Below are 19,918 nucleotides of genomic sequence, written 5' to 3' on the forward strand. Positions count from 1 at the left end.
TGGCAGTCGATGGCTGCAAGTACATAGAGACAGAGAGATGCAGCGGTCCCCTCTTCTCGCTTTTTGCAGTTTCCCTGCACAGCCTGGCACCTGCGTTGGCATTTGCTGTCTGAGTCTGGCTACTGACCAGAGTCCCACCCGCACAGGGACCTCAGGTATCTGGGCCTCCCTCCCCGGCTGTGAATCATCAGAGGTGCTGAATCTTCTCCCACTTTGAGTTACTGGCAGAGGTGTTGTTTCTTCCTAAAAGAGGAGGGAGAGAGTTGCTAAGGAACACATTAACACGCTGACGACGCAACAATCTCTGAGAGCTTGAGCCTCCAACGTTTGACTCTAATCAGGAAATCATTTTTAGAAGGATTTGTCGGTGTAAGAAAACAAGCTCCCGAACTAAATTAGGATCTGGATTATTTTTTCCTCCTCTCCCAATCTGCCTCACATGGCAGATTGGTGAGCCCTCGCGGTTCTGCGCGTGGCGAATTTGTTTCTGTTGCGCATTTTAATTCAGAGCTCCGGAAGGTGAAGGTGTCTGTGTTTCTAAGGACTGCGTTTTTTGGAGCAGCTCCCTTGGAGGTGTGGGGCTCGCCTCTCCTTTCCTCAAACCAGTTGGCTTTCTTGGCAAGGCGGCCCAGGTTTCAGGATTCTTTAATCTGATTGTCTTTTTCTTTTTTTTCCCCCTGCCAGTAATGAATGCACCGCGTGTCTCTGGGAAATTAAGGTAATCCATTATACTGTTGTCTTCCTATCTCTGCAGCACGGATAATAGTATTTAACCCACCTTTGCAATATACTGAGTGGTCTGTCAGGGTCTCTTCTTTAGAAGGACAACTTGAAAACATTTTAATAAATGCTCCTTAACTATATGCTTTAAAAATACATGGGACCAAATGGCAAACAACTCAGTAATAACTAGTTCAGCAATGCAGACTGGCCATTCATCACTCTCTCTGCAATTTCCTCTTTTCTCCTCTTTCTCTTTCCACATCCTTCCATTTCTCCAGGGACACCTTGTGTCTCTTTGGGGTTAGAATCTGGGGAGAACCTAGAGGTTTGGTAGTTATGGTCCCTGCTGCCTGTGAAAATCTAACTGCTTCTTCAGTTGGGAAAGCTGTTGACTTTCATGCTCTGTGAGGCTCCCAGTGAACTCTGTGCTGAAGGACAGAAGTGGGTGCCCACTTGGTGATATCGCAGAAAGATTGGGTATACCTGGATGCAGGTCCTCTGTTACATGTCTGTGGTTTCATTTCCAGTGCAGGTAATGACCTAATCTAATAACACTTGTCATGTTGTGTGTGTGTCAAGCAGACATTCCATGAGCTGGAGAAGTGCCCATCAGACTGCAGTGTGAGCCTGTTTTAGGGATCAGAAGAAAACAATAAGGACTGAGTCTTTATGTGTTGGCAGGGCTGGCCTCTTGAAGGGACATGGCAATTAGTTGTCCCAGAGGGGAGAAGACTCTTGAGAGTCCCTTGGACTGCAAGGAGATCCAACCAGTCAATCCTAAAGGAGATCAGTCCTGAATATTCATTGGAAGGACTGATGCTGAAACTGAAGCTCCAATCCTTTGGCCACCTGATGTGAAGAGCTGACTCATTAGAAAAGACCCTGATGCTGGGAAAGATTGAAGGTGAGAGGAGAAGGGGATGACAGAGGATGAGATGATTGGATGGCATCACCGACACAATGGACATGAGTTTGAGTAGGCTCTGGGAGTTGGTGATGGCCAGGGAAGCCTGGCGTGCTACAGTCCATGGGGTTGCAAAGAGTCGGACATGACTGAGCGGCTGAACTGAACTGATGTGCACTCAGAGTACCCAATGTTCAACCGTGAGAATTTACTCCTTTGCGGTTCAGGGCTCTATGGAAATTTTCAGAAACATGATGGTGTTGGCTTGAGAAGACTATTCCTCCTGTGTTTCTGTGGATCCTGCATGCTCCTCTTGATTTAAGAGATCTGTGTTAATAAACACCCTCAATCCTCCTGAGCCAGAGACTTCTTGGATAAAAAGACCTTATCTATAAGAAGACTCCAGGACCAAATAAGCATCTGGGTTAATCTTAATGTCCTGGTTTCTCCACCTCGTAAGAGACATGGTTTAGATGAGTTGCCAAAAGATGGGTTTAGATGAATTCTCTATGAAAAAATGTAGGAGCCACATGGGCAAGATCACCCAACAGATCAAGCCTAACCTTCACAGGAAACATGATCCTTGTTTTCTTGGGCTCTGAGTTCCCGGAATACATGCTCCATAGAATCCATGAGCCACTAAATTCTATTACTGAGCTACCCATCTGGTCAATGAGGACTTCCCTCATCTGCGTGGTGAGATTAGGAGACTACAGTCTCTCAATTGTGGATTGTGTGTGTGTGTGTGTGTGTATTTAAGCAGCAGAAACCCTGCTCCCCCACCCTCACCAAATGTTATTGGGTTGGCCAAAAAGTTCATTCAGTTTAGCTTATGAATGATCCTGAAAGAACTTTTTGGCCAACCTAATATCCTATATGGAATCCCTAAATTGGACTTCCCTGGTGGCTCAGATGGTAAAGTGTCTGTTTACAATGCGGGAGACCCAGGTTCGATCTCTGGGTTGGGAAGATCCCCTGGAGAAGGAAATGGCAATCCACTCCAGGACTATTGCCTGGAAAATCCCATGAACAAGAGGAGCCTGGTAGACTACAGTCCATGGGGTCGCAAAGAGTTGGACACAACTGAGCAACTTCACTTCACTTCACAAGTGGGCATGGATGTGAGGGAGTAGAATTCTCCTTGTCTGTACATCTCCCATGTGGAGCCCTCTCCTCCATGGCTTCCAGGTACTTCTTTGGAATTCCAGGGCTAAATCACCAAGCATGTTGACAGAAGAGATCCCTTAAGTTCCAGAGAAGTTGCAGTTTGCACCAGGCACATAGGAAATGTCCAGGAAATACATCAGATTCATTAAAATTCTAGCTGAGAGATGGAAGAGTTAAACTAAAGCAGCCAGAGAGGCACTGTGGTCATGAGATTCTGCCCTCCATGGACAGCAAGAGGACTTTCTCTGTCCCTTCAATTTTTCCTGCTTTTAGGAGCCCTTTGCTTCCTTCTGGGTCCTCACTGCTATTTACACAGTGTGACTGGGGTTGGGATGAGCCCACAGGAAGGGGTGTTCCTTCTGTGCTAGTGCAGGAATGGATGTGGCATCGATCTATCTGCAATTCTAAGCTCAATGTGTTCCCCTTAAATTTTTAGAAAAACCAAAGGTACTTTGCAAGTGCAATAGAGCTTCCAATTAGGCGTTTAAGCTCTCCATTTCTGTTTCCCTAATGACTTGACTTGCTCTCTTGCTTTATGAAATGAAAATAGCTTTATTTGGGCATGAGGATGCAGCTGACTGCATGCTTAATATGCTTTTTGCAACCAGCTCCTGCCTGTGTCTGGCATGTGCAATGGGCAGAATAATACATTTACATGCTTATTTCTCCTAAGTATACTGGACCATTTGTTCCAGTCCTGTACCAGTGTTAACTGAAGGTGATACAGTCTGGAAGGCTGGTGTTTACTCCTCCAGAAGGAAAGGTGTCCTTGAAGGGCAGACACTGGCCCCAGGGCTCTGTGTGTGTGGGAGGGGATGGATAGGTGGACTTATCAAGTGTTGAGAGGTGGAAAGCAGAGAGGGGCCTGGTGTAAATCCTGTAAAAGAGTTGGATCAGAGATAGGACAAAGAAAAAGCCCTGGAATGACATCAGCTAACTTGTGAGAAGGAAATAGCAAGAATGAAGAATCCAGTTCTGTGAAGGTATAGGGTTAAGGGCTAAATAATTCTTTCTTCACTGGGGAAATAGAACTGAAAATAAAATAATATCCACTTCCAAATTTATCTGACTACTGGGCAGAGTTAGACCCCCCCAGGTTCTAGAAAGCCAAAGGTCATCTTGTCTTTGGCTTTCTGGGTTTCAGCAAACATTGAATCAACTACAGCCCTGGGTGTTGTTCAGGTATCTGCACGGCGCTTTGGAAAACTACTTCAGAAGATGTCAGGGTTCTCCTCTCTGCCCAAGTATCGCCCTTCCTTCGAGATTTCCCCAAGCACAGAAGACTTCTGAGGCCATTCTGGCTTGTGCTCTGTGTTCCTGTTATTGCTCTCAACCTGTATGGAGGCTCCGTGCACTCAGGGTTTGGGGCTCTTCTTCCCTGGCCCCCAAGGTGAACAGCTGGGCATAGCCCATTGTTCTCAGAAGGCTTGTCAGTTTATAGGCAGGAAGTGAAAGTGTGGTTTAGGGAAAGCCAGAGCTAGTGCAGCCCTTTTCGGTCATTCGTCTGGTAGCAGCAAGCTGAGAATGCCCTGTTGTGACTTCCTGGGAGCCAGCAAGCTTTTCACATGACTTTTTTTTTTTTTTTTTTTGATGTGGACCAATTTTAAAGTCTTTCCTGAATTTGCTACAATATTACTTCTGTTTTATGTTTTGGTTTTTTGGCCATAAGGCAGGTGGGATCAAACTGACACCCCCCTGCATTAGAAGGCGAAGTCTTCATCACTGGACTGCCAGAAAAGTCCCTTCAGATGGCTTTTTAAATGCAGAGCCCTCCATGGAGAAGACAAGGCTCTGCCCTATGGGGTGCTCTGTTGAGTGGAGAGTCATCTGTCTCAGTGTAGCCTGTGGCTGCACTTGGCTTTCTTGTCTAAGGTGCCCTTGATTAGATCCGAGATTATAGAGGTACCTGGCCATTGCCATGAGGCAGCCATGGCTAAAAAATAGACAAAGGGAAGGCGATCTCACATGGCTTCTTCTTATTTCAGGGAACACTCTGGGCCTGCCTCAAAGCACATCTCCTGCTCAGCAGTGTTGGCTGGCCTGCTGATGGGAAGGCCTGCTTTCTGAAGTCTGAAGGAGACCCTGAGGTCATTGCATCCATTCCCCTGCCTTCAGGCAGGATTAGAGATAAGCTGCCCGGCCAGAGGATAATCTCTTCTACTTGTAAAAGCTTCCAGAGCAGGCCCCAGTCTCTCCCCAGACCATTCATTGCAACTTTTAACAACCTTCACCATCAGGAAATTCTCCCCCTTAGCTATCCTAAATCCCTTATGCTGGGGATTAAGTTTCTCTCCTTATTCTATCCTCAGTAGCCACTGCCAAGACTCAGCCTGCACTGCCTAAGAACTCTTCTGATACCTGAAGATTGTATTAAATCCCGCCTGCCTGTCTTCCCCCAATGAATAATCCCAGCTTCTTTTCCTTCCAGGCCCTGCTGCCAGGTCTGCTTATCACCTCTGAGGCTGCCCTCTGATCCCTTGCTAAGTGCCAGGCTCCTTGGAGAAGAGCCCAGATCCAGGACTTGGAGTCCAGTAAGTTCTGACCCATCTTACTTCCAATGAGAGTCTTCCTTGAACGTGTGGCATGAATGTTACCTTCCTGTTCACGTACCCCAGTGGGGCTTGCATGCTGGTGATAGTCTCACTCAAGGGCTATGGTCAACTTTTAGCATACTAGTGTACCAGATCATTTTTCTCTACTCCCTTGGATGTTAAGAGCAAAATATATCACACCTGGGCTTCCGCAGTAGCTTAGCAATAAAGAATCTGGCTGCAGAGTATACGGGTTCAATCTCTGAGTCGGGAAGATCCCCTGGAGGAGGGCATGGCAACCTACTCCAGCCAGCATTCTTGCCTGGAGGATCCCCATGGAAAGGAGAGTCTTGTGGGCTACTGTCCACAGGGTCACAAAGAGTCGGACACGACTGAAGCGACAGCATTCACACATGCATATCATGTTCAACACGGGCGTCACTGCATCATTTTACTTGCACCCAAACTGACCACTACTGGAAGCAAGGAGAAAGGAGAATGCAGACGATTCTCAGTGCCTGTGGCTCTTCTGGTGGATTGGACAGAAACAGCCTGTATCTGCAGAGACGTCCGTTGGTTGGATGCGGGTCCTCACACCAGTCTGATGATGACCAGCTCTCTCCGTCTGGTTGCTTTCCTTCCTCTCCTTTTCTGTGTTCTCCCTGACCTCTGTCACCTTTTCACAGATGCCAGGGCCTCCCACTGTGTTCCTGGGGCCTGATCTTCCCCACCCCCGCACACAGCATGCTTCACCCTACAACTGCCCCTCCCCAGGCCATCTCCTATTTCCTGTTCACAGCAGGTCTCAAAGCTATGGTTTTCCCAGTACTCATGTATGGATGTGAGAGTTGGATTATAAAGAAAGCTGAGGGCAGAAGAATTGATGCTTTTGAACTATGGTGTTGGAGAAAACTCTTAAGAGTCCCTTGGACTGCAAGGAGATCTAACCAGTCCATATCAAAGGAGATCAGTCCTGGGTGTTCATTGGAAGGACTGATGCTGAAGCTGAAACTTGAATCCTTTGGCCACCTAATGTGAAGACCTGACTCATTTGAAAAGACCCCAGTGCTGGGAAAGATTGAAGGTGGGAGGAGAAGGGGACAACAGAGGATGAGATGGTTGGATGGCATCACCAACTCAATGAACATGAGTTTGAGTAAGCTCCAGGAGTTGGTGATAAACAGGGAAACCTGGCGTGCTGCAGTCCATGGGGTTGCAGAGTCAGACACGATTGAGCGACTGAACTGAAAGTGGTCCCAGGGGTCTGCACAGCCTAAACACACTCCCTCTGCACTGGGTGGAAACAAAGGTGGGTGAGATGGCCACCTTCCTCAAGGAGAGTGAAGGGGAGACAAGGACCTGAGACACAAGTGTGGTGAATTGCAAACAGCACGCAGGACTTGACCTCCTGTGTATCCACAATAGGAGAGAAGGGGTCAAAGACAACCCTCAAAAAAGGGTCTAATGAAGTAGGAAGGTACTCAGTGCACAGGACATCAGGCTGGGGCAGAGAAGGCTTCCTGGGGGAGAGGGGGGTTGGAGGTGAGCTGGGTAAGGAACAGGCCAAGAGTAGAGGCAAATAGGAAGCACTCGATTGGCTCCTGGCTTCTGCTTTGCTCCCCGCCACCCCAGTTCTTTCAATTCTTTGCATCTCTAGTTTCCAAGAGGGCTTCTCTGGTGGCACAGATAGTTAAGAATTTGCCTGCAGTATGAGAGACCTGGGTTCAATCCCTGAGTCGGGAAGATCCCCCTGAGAAGGGAACAGCTACTCACTCCAGTATTCTGACCTGGAGAATCCCATGGACAGAGGGGCCTGACGGGCTACAGTCCATGGGGTCACAAAGAGTTGGACATGACTGAGTGACTAACACTAGTTTCCAGGAGAGAGAATCCTCTTCCTTTCAGTCCATTAGTAAATGAAAAACAAATTAATGAGCATCTATTATATACAGTGGCATATTAGTGGCCCTGACTTTGTTCAAGGGTGGGGGATTCTGATTTACTTGTCCCTGGGCTGGAGGGGCAGGACCAGGATTGGTCAGGGCTCCTGGTCCCTGGGCACCTCTAAGTTCTGAGCAATGCTATTGCTTTCCCACATTGTGCTGTGCAGTATTTTCACTGTCTTCATTGTTCTCTGTGTGGTTGGAAGACCTGTCCTAGGCCATAGGGTGCAGAGATAAAGCAGGTAAGGTCCTGCTCAAGTGAGGCAGGGTAGGCAGGATTCTAAGTTCCCAAATTCCTGCGCCCTGGTGTTCCTGCCCTGTGGAATACCCTCCCCTGGAGTATGGATGTGGACCATGAATGTGATGGGGCTGTCATTTCCTTGACTACGTTATGTTACAGGTGGAGTTGATGGTCACCTGACTCGGTCAGTGAGCTCTTCATGGGGACTGGGCTTTTCCTGATGGGAGAAATGTGTAGCATGAGGGGGTTTCAATGTGAGGAAGACTGTTTCTGACTTTGAAGTTGGAGGGGCCCAGGGCAAGGAATGTGGGCAGCCTTCTGGAGCTCAGGGCTTGGTTTGTGGCCAGCAAGGAAATGGAACCTGTAAGCCTACAACTGAAGGACCTGAATCCTGACACAACCGCACAAGCCTGGAAAAGGACCCCAAGCTCTCGATGAGAACGCAGCCTGGCAGACACCTCTATTTTAGCCTTGGGAGACCCTGGGCAGAGTACTCAGTCCATCTGTGCCTAGACTTTAGACCTACAGGGCTGTGAGCTAATACATGGTTGGGGGGAATGATTTAAAAGCTTTTAAGACTATGGTAATTTGTAGGTTTGTCATATATAGCTTTTATTATGTTGAGGTATGTTCCTTCTATTCCTGCTTTCTGGAGAGTATTTTTTTTTTTTATCATAAATGGATGTTGAATTTTGTCAAAGGCTTTCTCTGCATCTGTTGAGATAATGGCTGTGATCCAAAAGTCTACAAGCAATAAATGCTGGAGAGGGTGTGAAGAAAAGGGAACCTTCTTACACTGTTGGTGGAAATGCAAACTAGTACAGCCACTATGGAGAACAGTGTGGAGATTCCTTAAAAAATTGGAAATAGAACTGCCTTATGACCCAGCAATCCCACTGCTGGGCATACACAGAGGAAACCAGAATTGAAAGGGACACGTGTACCCCAATGTTCATCACAGCACTGTTTATAATAGCCAGGACATAGAAGCAACCTAGATGTCTATCAGCAGATGAATGGATAAGAAAGCTGTGGTACATATACACAATGGAGTATTACTCAGCCATTAAAAAGAATACATTTGAATCAATTTTAATGAGGTGGATGAAACTGGAGCCGATTATACAGAGTGAAGTAAGCCAGAAAGTAAAACACCAATACAGAATACTAACGCATATATATGGAATTTAGAAAGATGGTAATGATAACCCTATATGAGAGACAGCAAAAGAGACACAGATGTATAGAACAGGCTTTTGGACTCTGTGGGAGAGGGAGAGGGTGGGATGATTTGGGAGACTGGCATTGAAACATGTATAATATCATATATGAAATGAATCACCAGTCTAGGTTTGATGCAGGATACAGGATGCTTGGGGCTGGTGCACTGGGATGACCCAGAGGGATGGTACAGGGAGGGAGGAGGAAGGGGGGTTCAGGATGGGGAACACATGTATACCTGTGGTGGATTCATGTTGATGTATGGCAAAACCAATACAATATTGTAAAGTAATTAGCCTCCAGTTAAGATAAATAAATTTAAATTTAAAAAAAAGACTGATAATTTGTAGAAGATGAATATGCATCAGTAGAAGCAGTAGTACAAGATGAATAGATGGGGGAATGCAGAAAAATGTGTCCAGGAAAATATTCAAATAGTGGTAAATGTTGTCCTATGACAAACCTAGATAGCATATTAAAAAGCAGAGGCATCACTTTGCTGACAAAGGTCCTGTATAGTCAGTTCAGTTCAATCGCTTAGTTGTGTCTGACTCTTTGTGACCCCATGGACTGCAGCATGCCAGGCTCCCCTGGCCATCACCAACTCCCAGAGCTTATTCAAACTCATGTCCATTGAGTTGGTGGTTGATGCCATCCAACCATCTCCTCCTCTGTCATCCCATTCTCCTCCTGCCTTCAATCTTTCCCAGCATCAGGATCTTTTCAAATGAGTCAGTTCTTCGTATCAGTTTATGCATCTTTGCTCTGTCTAGTCAAAGCTATGGTTTTTCCAATAGTCATGTATGGATGTGAGAGTTGAACCATAAAGAAGGCTGATCACCAAAGAATTGATGCTTTCGAACTGTGGTGTTAGAAAAAACTCTTGAGAGTCTCTTGGACTACAGCAAGATCAAACCAGTCAATCCTAAAGGAAATCAATCCTGAATAATCATTGGAAGGACTGATGCTGAAGCTAAGGCTCCAATACTTTGGCCACCTGATGCAAAGGGCCAACTCATTGGAACTCTGGGAAAGATTGAAGGCATGAGGAGAAGGGAGTGGCAGAGGATGAGATGGTTGGATGGCATTGCCAACTCAATGAACATGAATTTAAGCAAACTCCAGTAGACAGTGGAGGACAGAGGAGCTTGGCATGCCGCACTCCATGGGGTCTCAAAGAGTCAGATACAACTTAGCGACTAAACAACAAAGATTGTGCAGAAGAATAACCCCTAGAAGTGTAATGGAGAGGGGACCCTGTTGTTACTTCGGCAGGGGGAGTCAAGGGAGCATCTGTTCGCTGAGGTGGTGTTTAAGGTGAGTGTCATCGAGGACCCAGTTTGCTGGAGATCAGGGGCCTGAGCAGTTCAGGAGGAGGGAACAGCTAGGTAAAGGCCCTGTGGCTTCAGGAAGCCTGGTGTTTTCAGGTGCAGCAAAAAGCAGGTTCTTGTGGCTGGATGCAGTCTTCAGGGAGAGATACCAAATCATGCAGGGCTTTCTGTGGCTGAACATGGAATTTGGATTTTATTTTCAACATGAGGGAAGCCAAGGAGGATTTTAAGCAGTGAGTGCCACATCTGCAGTCTGATTTAATGTTTATAAAAGCTCACTCCAGATCCTGGCTGGAGCTTGGATTTCCCTGGGAGCCGGGGTGGGTGTGTTCATTCAGGGAGGCTGTAAGCAGGACTCTGCATTGTCCTGGCGAGCACGCTGGGACCTGGGGCCAGGAGTGCACAGGAGATATGAGAGGTGTCGATTGGGCTTTTTCTCTTTCCTTTTCCCAACTAACTTCCTTCTCATTTTCTGTTTTTTTTTTTTTAAACCCATTCCTGTTCTTCCTTCTCTCTTGATAAATTTGCCCACCCTTCTCTAGCTCTGGCCCCACGGGACCAGAATGGAAGGCCCATTCATCCTCCTGCTGGGGACCAAGCACATGGAATGCGTGTCTGGAATCTGGGTAAACAGAAGGCAGAGGAGTGGAAACAGTCCCCAGGGCCCACCTCATCAGCCTGGAATGGTCCCTGCTCTAAGACTGGTGTCTGTGTTCATCACCTCAGGCGAGGCCAGTACCTGGAGGAGAGTCCTGGTCCTGCATTGCTGACAGTTAGCCTGTTGTACCCAGTTCATCCTTCTGTTAGAGGCACCTGAGTGTGGAAATCATACTTTCTGTCTCTGTGCCCCTGGCGTCCACCCCATTCAGCCTGTACATGGCGGGTACTTGGTGAAGGCTTGGTGACGGCTTGGTGACAGGTGATGGGTATTTGGTTCTCAAACTAGTGTTGATGGAACTGACTCTAGACAGAAACTACCACGTGTCATTGTGGTCATTCATTTATCCCATCATTTATCCCATACACATTTATTAAGTGACTACCGTATGCCCTGCCTGGGACTAGGGGCTGTGGATACTGTATCAAACAGACTGAGAGTACCTTTTATGTAAGGGACTTATTATTAAAGGGGAGATAGTTTTTTTTTTTTTAAGTATAAATATAGTGAATTAAGGAGGTAAGTGCTATGAAGGAAATAAACAAGAAAACTAAATGCTTCAGCCCGGAGACTCCCAGAAGGACTAAGTCCAGGTTCTGAAGGTATAATTTAATGAATGAATAAATGCACAAATCAATAATTTCCCTGCCCCTGGATTTGCTATATTCTGCTCAATATCTCTTCTCTGAGTCTGTTTCTTCTGGGAGAGATCTGTAAAGGAGGGCAGATATTCAGGAAAAGGCTTAAAGGGAGAGTGGCAAGCTCCAGTCTGCCTCTTAGGGCAGTGGCTGCAGTAGGTGGGGTAGGTGGGCCATGTGAAAGACAGAGGCTCTTCCATTGTCAGAGGGTGTGATAGGAGGGGGTCAATTAGGAAATAGGGAAAGGAGATGGACTTAGGGGACATGGAGATAGGTCATGAAAGATTACTGGTTAAGGGAGAAGGAGGTTAAAGGCCAAGGTTCAGGACCACATACGGGTCTCTAGTTTGGACAATGGTTTGTTCAACTGACGGGCTTTATTGAAATGAGACATTAGTGATAAGGAGCAAGAGAAGGGGCGGTGGGGTGGGGAGGTGAGCTCTGAGAAGTTTAGACATGCTTTGTTCGAGGCTCTTGTCCGCTAGGAACTTGTCACACCTGTGGCCAACCAGGCAGGAGAGCTGGGCTGGACTTGTGAGTGTGGAGTTATCATTTGTCACCCAGACACTGGAAGCTGGGGAGTGAAGGAACCCAGGGAAGAGCAGGGCTTCAAGTAGGAAAGGAGCTGGCGATGGAAGAAGTTGCATATTCAGGAGAAGGTTTAACTCAGGGAACTGTGTCTTGGCTGGTAAGGCAGGAAGGGGTGGGCCTGGAGCGCAGGTGATGCTGTGGTGGGAGAGCCTGGCTGCCACCCAGGGGCCCCCACTAGGTGTGCAGACGTGGAGGGCAAGGGAGGCCTGCATCTGATGCTTCTATTTTCACTGCAGGTAGGAGGGGGTGTAATCTGTTACTTATGACTCTTCCCATTTTTTTTTTTTAAGAAGTGCAACTGCAGCTCAGTAAAAGCTCATGGGAAAGGGCTGCAGAACGAGAGGGGTTGAAGTTCTGGGGGAGAAGAGGAAGCAGTGGACTGGGGGTATGTGAGGAGCAGGCTTCCTCTTCTGACCTTTCAGGAAGAAAGGGCGGGTAGAGAAGCGGGTGTGTGTGTGTGTGCATCGTGTGTGGTTTCTGTGTTGTGTGTCTGCTATACGTGCATTATGTGTTGTCTATACGTGCACTGTGTGTCGTTTTGTGTTGTCTGTGCTGTGTGTGTGTGGAAACCAGAGGTTCCGCACTTCACACATTGCTGCCTCTGCGTTTCCTGTGAAGTCGGAGGCAAGCTCGTGTGAGAAGGAGGAAGGTGGGAAACAGGTGGGTGAGTGGGGGATGCTTGAAGGAGCCCCGAAGAGAGGGAAAGGGTGAGCTGGCCAGGAGCCTCTCCGGTGGCCTTGGGGAGTCTCTGTGCACAGGCCACAGCACCAAGGGGACACCTCCAGACCATACCACGTGGCCAGCTTGGGCCTGTAATTTGAAGTTTTTCCAAATCTAAAACTGAGCAGGCTGGGCAGATCAGAGCTGTCTCCTCCAAGGCACCTGCCTCCTTCTCAGCCTCTCAGAAGGGAGGGAGGGAGGAGAGGTGGCCGTGGCAGAGGGCAGCCTGAGTTACGGCTTTCCTGGATGAAAGGTTGGGAGGAGCCCACCCGGGAGTTTTTAAGATAAGCAAACCTTTCTGTCTCCATTTCTGTATTGCCTGCCTCACCACCTGCCCCTGCCTCTTCCCCAAGTCTGTTCCATAAATAATTAATGACTGTGACAGCGGGTTCTGTTCCCATAACTGAAGACACCTTTTGGCAGCTCTGAAACTTTGCAAGCTGAACTGCTCACCTTGTGTCTAAAACTGTGGCTCCAGACAGTTTACTGCTGAGCGTCTTTGTGTTGTGATGAGCGCCGTTAATATCACAGCCATAAGCCCAAACTGGCTGCTGAAGTCAGTCTGGTGATACAAAGTTCTGGGAACCAGTGATGTGGGGCGGGGAGTCAGGTGAGAGGAATTTAAAGTCCTGTTAGGGGCCAGATTCAATTCAAAATACTCTATCGTGTGTCTTAGGTTACATTCCTCAAAGCAGACCCTGTAATGGGGATTCTTGAGAAAGTGGTTTATGGATGAGAGGCTCTCAGGGGCAGGGACTGAGAGAAGGATGGAGCAGGGATAGAGGCCAAAGAAGGATGTGGTCTCAGGTGTGCATACAATGACCTTTGTAGGGTTCACTGAACCCCAGTGTTGGACTTGTCTTGCCTGCCCTTTCCCAGGCAGTGGCAGGGGGCACCGGCTCTGATTCCTTGTGATTTTCCCACTTAGACCAAGGTAATCTGAGAAGTTGCCCTACTGTGTAATGCTAAGTCACTCAATTGTGTCGGACTCTTTGCGACCCCTTGGACTGTAGACCTGCCAGGCTCCTCTGTCCATGGGATGCTCCAGGAAAGAAAATTGGAGTGGGTTGTCACCAGTGGTTCTGTTACTATGTCCATTTACTTTACTTCATATGCTGAAGTCATTCATTCATTCATTCATTTACTCGTTCATTCAACAAATATATACCGCAGCTCTTCCCTCTACTCTTGTATTGTTGACTGTCTCAGGACATATTTTGTTTTAAATGCTGCACTAGTCACTGAGAGCCAAAGAATTTTGTGCTCTCAAATGTGCCAAGAAACCTCTCTTTTGTCTTTGAGTTTCTGTTGGCTGTAGCTCATCAGTGTATTCTCAGCAACTGTACCCCATCTAAATAAGTTTAAATGTCACAATGGGGTGGAAAAGGAAGAGAAAAGAAGAGCATTGCTACCTCAGGAGGAGAGAGAAAGGAGGCCAGGGTGAAGAGGGGAGAAGCCAGGGCCCTGGGTTGGCTTCTGAGTCCTTCCAGCTGTCGCTCATGGACCACCCTCAGGATGGAAATAGATAAAGAAGAGACAGGCTTTGTGGAAGGATCCCACCAGTCTACCATGAATGATGGAGAGTTCAGGTGCCGGTCCAAGGCCACCCTGGGAGCTTGTTGCTATGGAAGTGCCTTCTCAATGCAGGGTGGCTGAGGCTTTATGAACCTATCAGTGCACTTTTTCTGATGTCATAGAGAGGCTGTCCATTTGTCACGCGCTTCCCCATGTGGTCCTGGAACCCCAGTCTGTAAAATCAAAGCTTCTGATCACTTGATCCCAAAGGCCCTTTCCAGAGCAGAGAGCCTCTATCTCAATGATTCCTGGTGCAAATGGTGAAAAACAATTAATCCAGGCTGAGGGGATGTGTCTACTGGCACGTCAACTTGGATGGAAGGACAATGGCATGCTGCTCGGCTTTTGGAGGCATTGAAATGAGGTTGAGGCGACCCATCACTGTGTTGGAATCAAGACTTACTAAACTTGAAAGGCTGAATAAATGGACCAAAACCCAAAAGATAAAGTGCTGCATTTTTGAAATTAAAAACTAGCACTTGTACAAATACAGATGAGAGAAACCTGGTCAATAAGCAGTTCAAGTGAAAATACTTCAGAGTTTTAGTTCAGGATATATTTATGAGTTCAATAAATATTAATTGGATACCAGGCACTGATCCAGGAGCTGGGGACACAGCAGCGAACAAGATGACATCATCCTCATATGGCTTACATTCTGGTATTAAAACGTAATGCGCAATGCACAATATGAGGTACAAATAAGTAGGTTGTATGATACAGGCTGGCAAAGGATGGTGAGAGGAAAGGAGAAAGCTGAGCAATGGGAAATACAATGATGGGGTGCTGTTTCAAATGAGGGGCAAGGAAGACTTCTACAAGGAGGTAACACTTGGCCTGTTGGCTGTTTGACACGGTTGCTAAAAAGCTACTGAAATCCCTGGTTCTATGACTTAATTATTCCCACTAATTAGTGTGACCTGCTTGGATACCTCAGCCTACTTATGATCCCATGACTTCCTCCAGCTGCAGCATCAGCCCTGAAGGTCAGTCCAGGGTTTTCAGAAAATCACCAAGCCAGCTTGCCTGACCTTGGCTTCTTTTTGGTTAATCTGGATCTCCTGGGCTCTTGTGAACCATCACACATGAAGGACATCCTACCACTGATCATTTCCAATGCTGCCATCCAGGATTTGTGATTAATGTTGTAGACACTTGGGACGAACTGGACTCCCCTTCTCCCTCTGGCCTGAATGTGGGGCCACCCTCGGTGCCCAGATAACTGGCAACACTGATTTATTCACCCTGAGCTCCCCCAGTCCCTTCACCCTTTCAAAGTTCTCTATTGGCACTAGCTCCAGAAAAACATTCAAAGGGAACATTTTCTGTTTTATTGATGTTCATCTTCCTGAGTTTGCATCTCGTGTGGCATCAATGCTAATTTTTCTAGGTGGGGGAAAAAAGTTTTCTTCCAAACTTCTTGCAATTTTATTAATAATGTAGCAAGTAAGGCCACGTATTCTGTTGGCTTAGCTGGTCCCAGAGAGGCTACCCAAGCCTCTGAGCACCCTTATTCTCCCTCCCGCCGACTCAGCCTCTCTCTCAGGTGGGTTGCTGAGGCACCAAGAGCAGAGGGCAGGGGGAATTATGCATGAACAGAGAGATGAGAGACTGACCTTCTGTGTTTAAAGGTTAAAACGATTTCTTGGGAAATGGAACAAACTCACTAATCAGAAGCTGTTCTGAATTTTTCCTGCAAAAATTAGACTCTGTGAGTCTCTGCACAGGCTCTGTTTGGGAGAACATATACACACACATTTAACAACTCAGTCAGGTTCGACTTAAATTCGTTGAACACACCTACTGTGTTCCTAGTCCTGGGATGGCTTAGGCTAATGGGAACATGAGGAAGAGAGAAAAAAAAAAAAAAGCTTTAGTGACCTATAGGTCAAACAATAGGAACATGCAGTGAGCCATCTTTCGGCTTCATGCCACTTAAATGGAATACGATAGTTATGCCAGGGATTTCATGAAAAGCCAACAAGATCAGAGCCCATTGTGGAGTCTGCCCCACTTCCACAGCCATGGTGCTGGTGGTGAGGCAACAACCTTCAGGATGAAGTTCACGGGCACCAGGAGGTCTTAGCCAGAGGGCTGAAGTGAAACCAGGGGAGTGGCTTGAAACATAAAAGACAAACATGAACTGAGTACATTGTCTGTGTCCAGCACTATGAGGGGCACTGAAGATAAATACAAGTCAGATGCTACTTCATAAATATAATCCCAATGAAGGTGGAGAACTTTTCTGTCTTGTCCTCTGCTCTATTCCCAGAACTAGAACAGTGTCTGGTATTTAGTACAGGAGGTGTCTTTACCCCTTTGCTGGACACAGCCATAGTGGCTTTCATCACTGATGCCACAGTGCTGGGCACTGGGGTGCTGTCACTAGAGCCTGGATGTTGCTGTCCCCACATTTAGCAGGATGAATTCAGTGCTGTGCATCCTCCTTCATGCTGCTGGCCTCACATTCAGAACCTGGCTTGCAGTCATCTGACTGGGGAAGTTGAGGTGACCTCAGGCAACATGGACCATAGCTGCAAGGGAAGCTGGGAACTGAGCATTTGGTTTGTGTTCTCTTCTCAAAAAACCAATGAGGTGAGGAATTTGTGAAACGTTGGGAGGGCATCCCAAGGTGTTAGGTGGTATAGAAGAAAGAAAGATGATGGTTACAATAAGATAGGTGGTCCTCATGTGCCAGGGATAAAATTATAGATATGATAAGAGCAGATAGATATTTGTATGTCTTGTTTTAAAGTCTGGACTCCTATCCATAGACAGTTGGGAGCCCCTAGTGAGTTTTAGGCAGGGGAGTAACAAAGTACAATTTGCATTTTAGCTTGATAACCCTGAAGGCAGAGTGGGGAGGATGGTGGGAAAGATTAGGGCTGGAAGTAGGATGACTAGAGTTAGAGAGGAGGGGATTTGGAGGGAGAGTGCAGAGGGAGGGGAAAGTGGAAATGGCAGGAGAGAGGGAGAAACAATGAACCTGGGAGGGCAGGTTCGAAGAGAGGAGGAAATCTTGAGCATTGGCAGCTTCAGTCCTGAATGATGGGGGTATGGGGAAGGTCAGAGTTCTCCCACAGGCAAGAAGGCACAGCAGGAGGTGTTTGTAGGTAAGGGTGATGTGATTTAGGAAGTTGGGGGAGTTCATGCACTTGAGCGGTTCACATTGTCTAATTCCTTGAGCCCCAGGCCAGCCTGCCTACATACTTTGTAGGGATCATCTCTCTCTTTCCCTCATCAGGTAGCAAAGGATTCAGCAAACTTTTTCCTTAAAGGGCCAGATAGTCATTATTTTCGGCATTGTGGGCCATGCAGTCTCTGCCTAGACTCTAGAACTGTGGCGCAAAGTAGCCGCAGACAGTCCATCCACGGAGGGGCGAGGCTGTGTGCCAATAAACTCTATTTACTAAAACTGTCCAGCCATAGTTTGCAGACCCCTGAGCTACCTGATTCCTACTCAGCCTGACCCTCTGTAAATGCTCTTATTGCCCTTTGTTCTTTTCCTTTAGAGCTCGCATCTCAGTTCTAATGAATTATTTATCCAAAACGTGCTTAGCACTGACTCCAGTGTTAGGGTTATAGCAGGGGCTGTGCCCATCTTGTCTTCAAGGCTCCCAGAGCTGACAGATATGTCACCCAGAATGCATCTCGTGTTCACAGGGTGCATTGTTCTCACTGCTTTGTATTCATCAGTTTGCTCAAACTGCCCAGGGATTGCCCAGTAAGTAGACACTCTTCTTATCCTCCTTGACAGATAAGGAAACTGAGACTCAGAGAGACTAACTAATGTGCTTGAAATGATACAGTTGGAAAGGAGGGGGATCCAACTTTGGACTCAGTTGGGCTCTGTAACCACAACACCATTGATAAGTTGCTGGTAAAAAGTGAACCTAGTAAATAAGAAGTTCGGTTCCTCCTCTGGTAGGAAAGGGGGCAGGGTGAGGTAGGGCTTCCTAAGGAGGAGGATGGAGACCTGGCATTGTCACTGTGGGAGAAGAAGTGGGAGCTGACTGTGGGCAGGAAGTGGCTTTGCCCTGTGGCCTAGGTGAGGAGGAAGGACTTGCATGGACGCTTCTACAAGCTATGGGCTTTCCTCTCGATGGACGCAGCAGCATGTGGCAGGGAGGCACTGCTGAGGTCTGGGTTGATGCAAGTTGTGGGTTTACCAGCAGGTATCTTATTCCCAGGTAGTGCAAATGGTAAAGACTCCACCTGCCATTACGGGAGGTGCAAGAGACATGATTTTGATCCCTGGGTCAGGAAGGTCCCTGGAGGAGGAAACGGCAACCCACTCCAGTGTTCTTGCCTGGAGAATCCCAGGGACGGGGGAGCCTGGCAGGCTACAGTCCACAGGGTTGCAAAGACTGAGCACACACGCATGATCCTTGGGTCAGAGCAGCAGCAGTTGCTGCTGGATCAGATCACCTTTTGGTTCTGGTTTTGGTGCTTACTGACCTTATAACACATTGCCTAATTGAGTTGAGTCTTAATTTTATGTTTAATAATTTTGCATCTGAGAACCTTGCTCAATTCATTTATTAACTAAGAGTTCATAGAATATGTTAAATTTTCTAGATAATCACATAAAATGTCTTCAAATCATTAACATTTTATTTTTTGTGTTTCTATTGTTTGTTTTGTATTCTTTCTTTTGACTTATTTCACTCTCCAGAAATGCCAGTAGATTTAAATGCAAATAGTGAGGAAGCATCCTGTCAGTAGTTTAAATATTTGGCAAGTCATTTCCTGTTCCTTTTTGTACATAATATTTTGCAGATTAATGATTTCACATTTTTCGTGGAAGATTTGTGTCACTGATTTGGTAACAGTAAAAGCAAAGGCACCTGAAGGCACTGGCCTGTAATATTAATCAGAGCTCAGCAGACGGGCCCTACTTTTCCTTCTGAGAACTTTTTGTGCATGAGTCTCCCTGAGGGCAAGGGGATGCTCAAGCCACGCCTTGGGAAGCTATACCTCCTCCTGCCTCACTGTGGCCTGTACCCCGCTCTTTATGGCCCCAGCAAGTGTTCTCAGCTCCAACCAGGCAGTACCTAGTGCAGACTACTTCCTGCCGACCCTGTGCTCTGGACCCGTTTTGATGTTGTATTGAGGGGTTTGTCAGAAAAAGGACACAGTTCTTGCCTCCACTGGGAGCGGGAGGGGTGGGCACCTTCCCCTGTGTGTTGTGTATAAATATGCATTTGAATGTGTGTACCTGGTGCTCAAATTACAACCTGCAGTTCCTTGTGGTGGAGATAAGTTTCTCTCATGATGTGATTAATAACTAAAAATAAAAAGGTGACTCTAGAGCCGTGTGGGTTAGTCCTGAGAGAGTAGAGATCATGGTGTGTAGCAAACCCAAACAGGTTGCAAAGAGCTGAAAGGACATTCATATCTAATATGAATTTTAGCAGAGATGAAATCAAAGCAAATTCTTAAAAAAAAAAATTGATATAATGAATTGGACAAGTCTGTGGTAGAAGAGGCTGAATAACAGGTACCAGGGTGGAGAAATCCTGGAGGTTTGGTTGACTGAGCTCATTATGGATGAAAGACTCCAGGGTTGGGCTGGCCCTTAGCCCCTTCCCTGCCCCCTGAATGGACTGCTTCCTATTTTATTATCATCAGCAAATAGTAATTGAGTATGTAGTGTGTGATATTTGCAGAAGGTA

The 19,918-nt window shown here is 47.0% G+C and overlaps 1 long non-coding RNA gene across 1 annotated transcript in view; it reads left to right on the forward strand.

Annotated features, from left to right (window-relative positions):
• The first annotated feature begins 299 nt into the window (after positions 1-299).
• The window catches only part of LOC120851624, a 42,177-nt gene continuing 22,558 nt past the window's right edge, over positions 300-19,918 (forward strand). Inside the window, exons 1-3 of the long non-coding RNA XR_005718364.1 lie at positions 300-573; positions 685-718; positions 5,223-5,325. This is a non-coding gene — a long non-coding RNA (uncharacterized LOC120851624). The remainder of the gene's footprint in view (positions 574-684; positions 719-5,222; positions 5,326-19,918) is intronic.

Source organism: Oryx dammah, unplaced genomic scaffold (assembly GCF_014754425.2).
Source record: "Oryx dammah isolate SB20612 unplaced genomic scaffold, SCBI_Odam_1.1 HiC_scaffold_25, whole genome shotgun sequence".
Taxonomy (NCBI): domain Eukaryota; kingdom Metazoa; phylum Chordata; class Mammalia; order Artiodactyla; family Bovidae; genus Oryx; species Oryx dammah.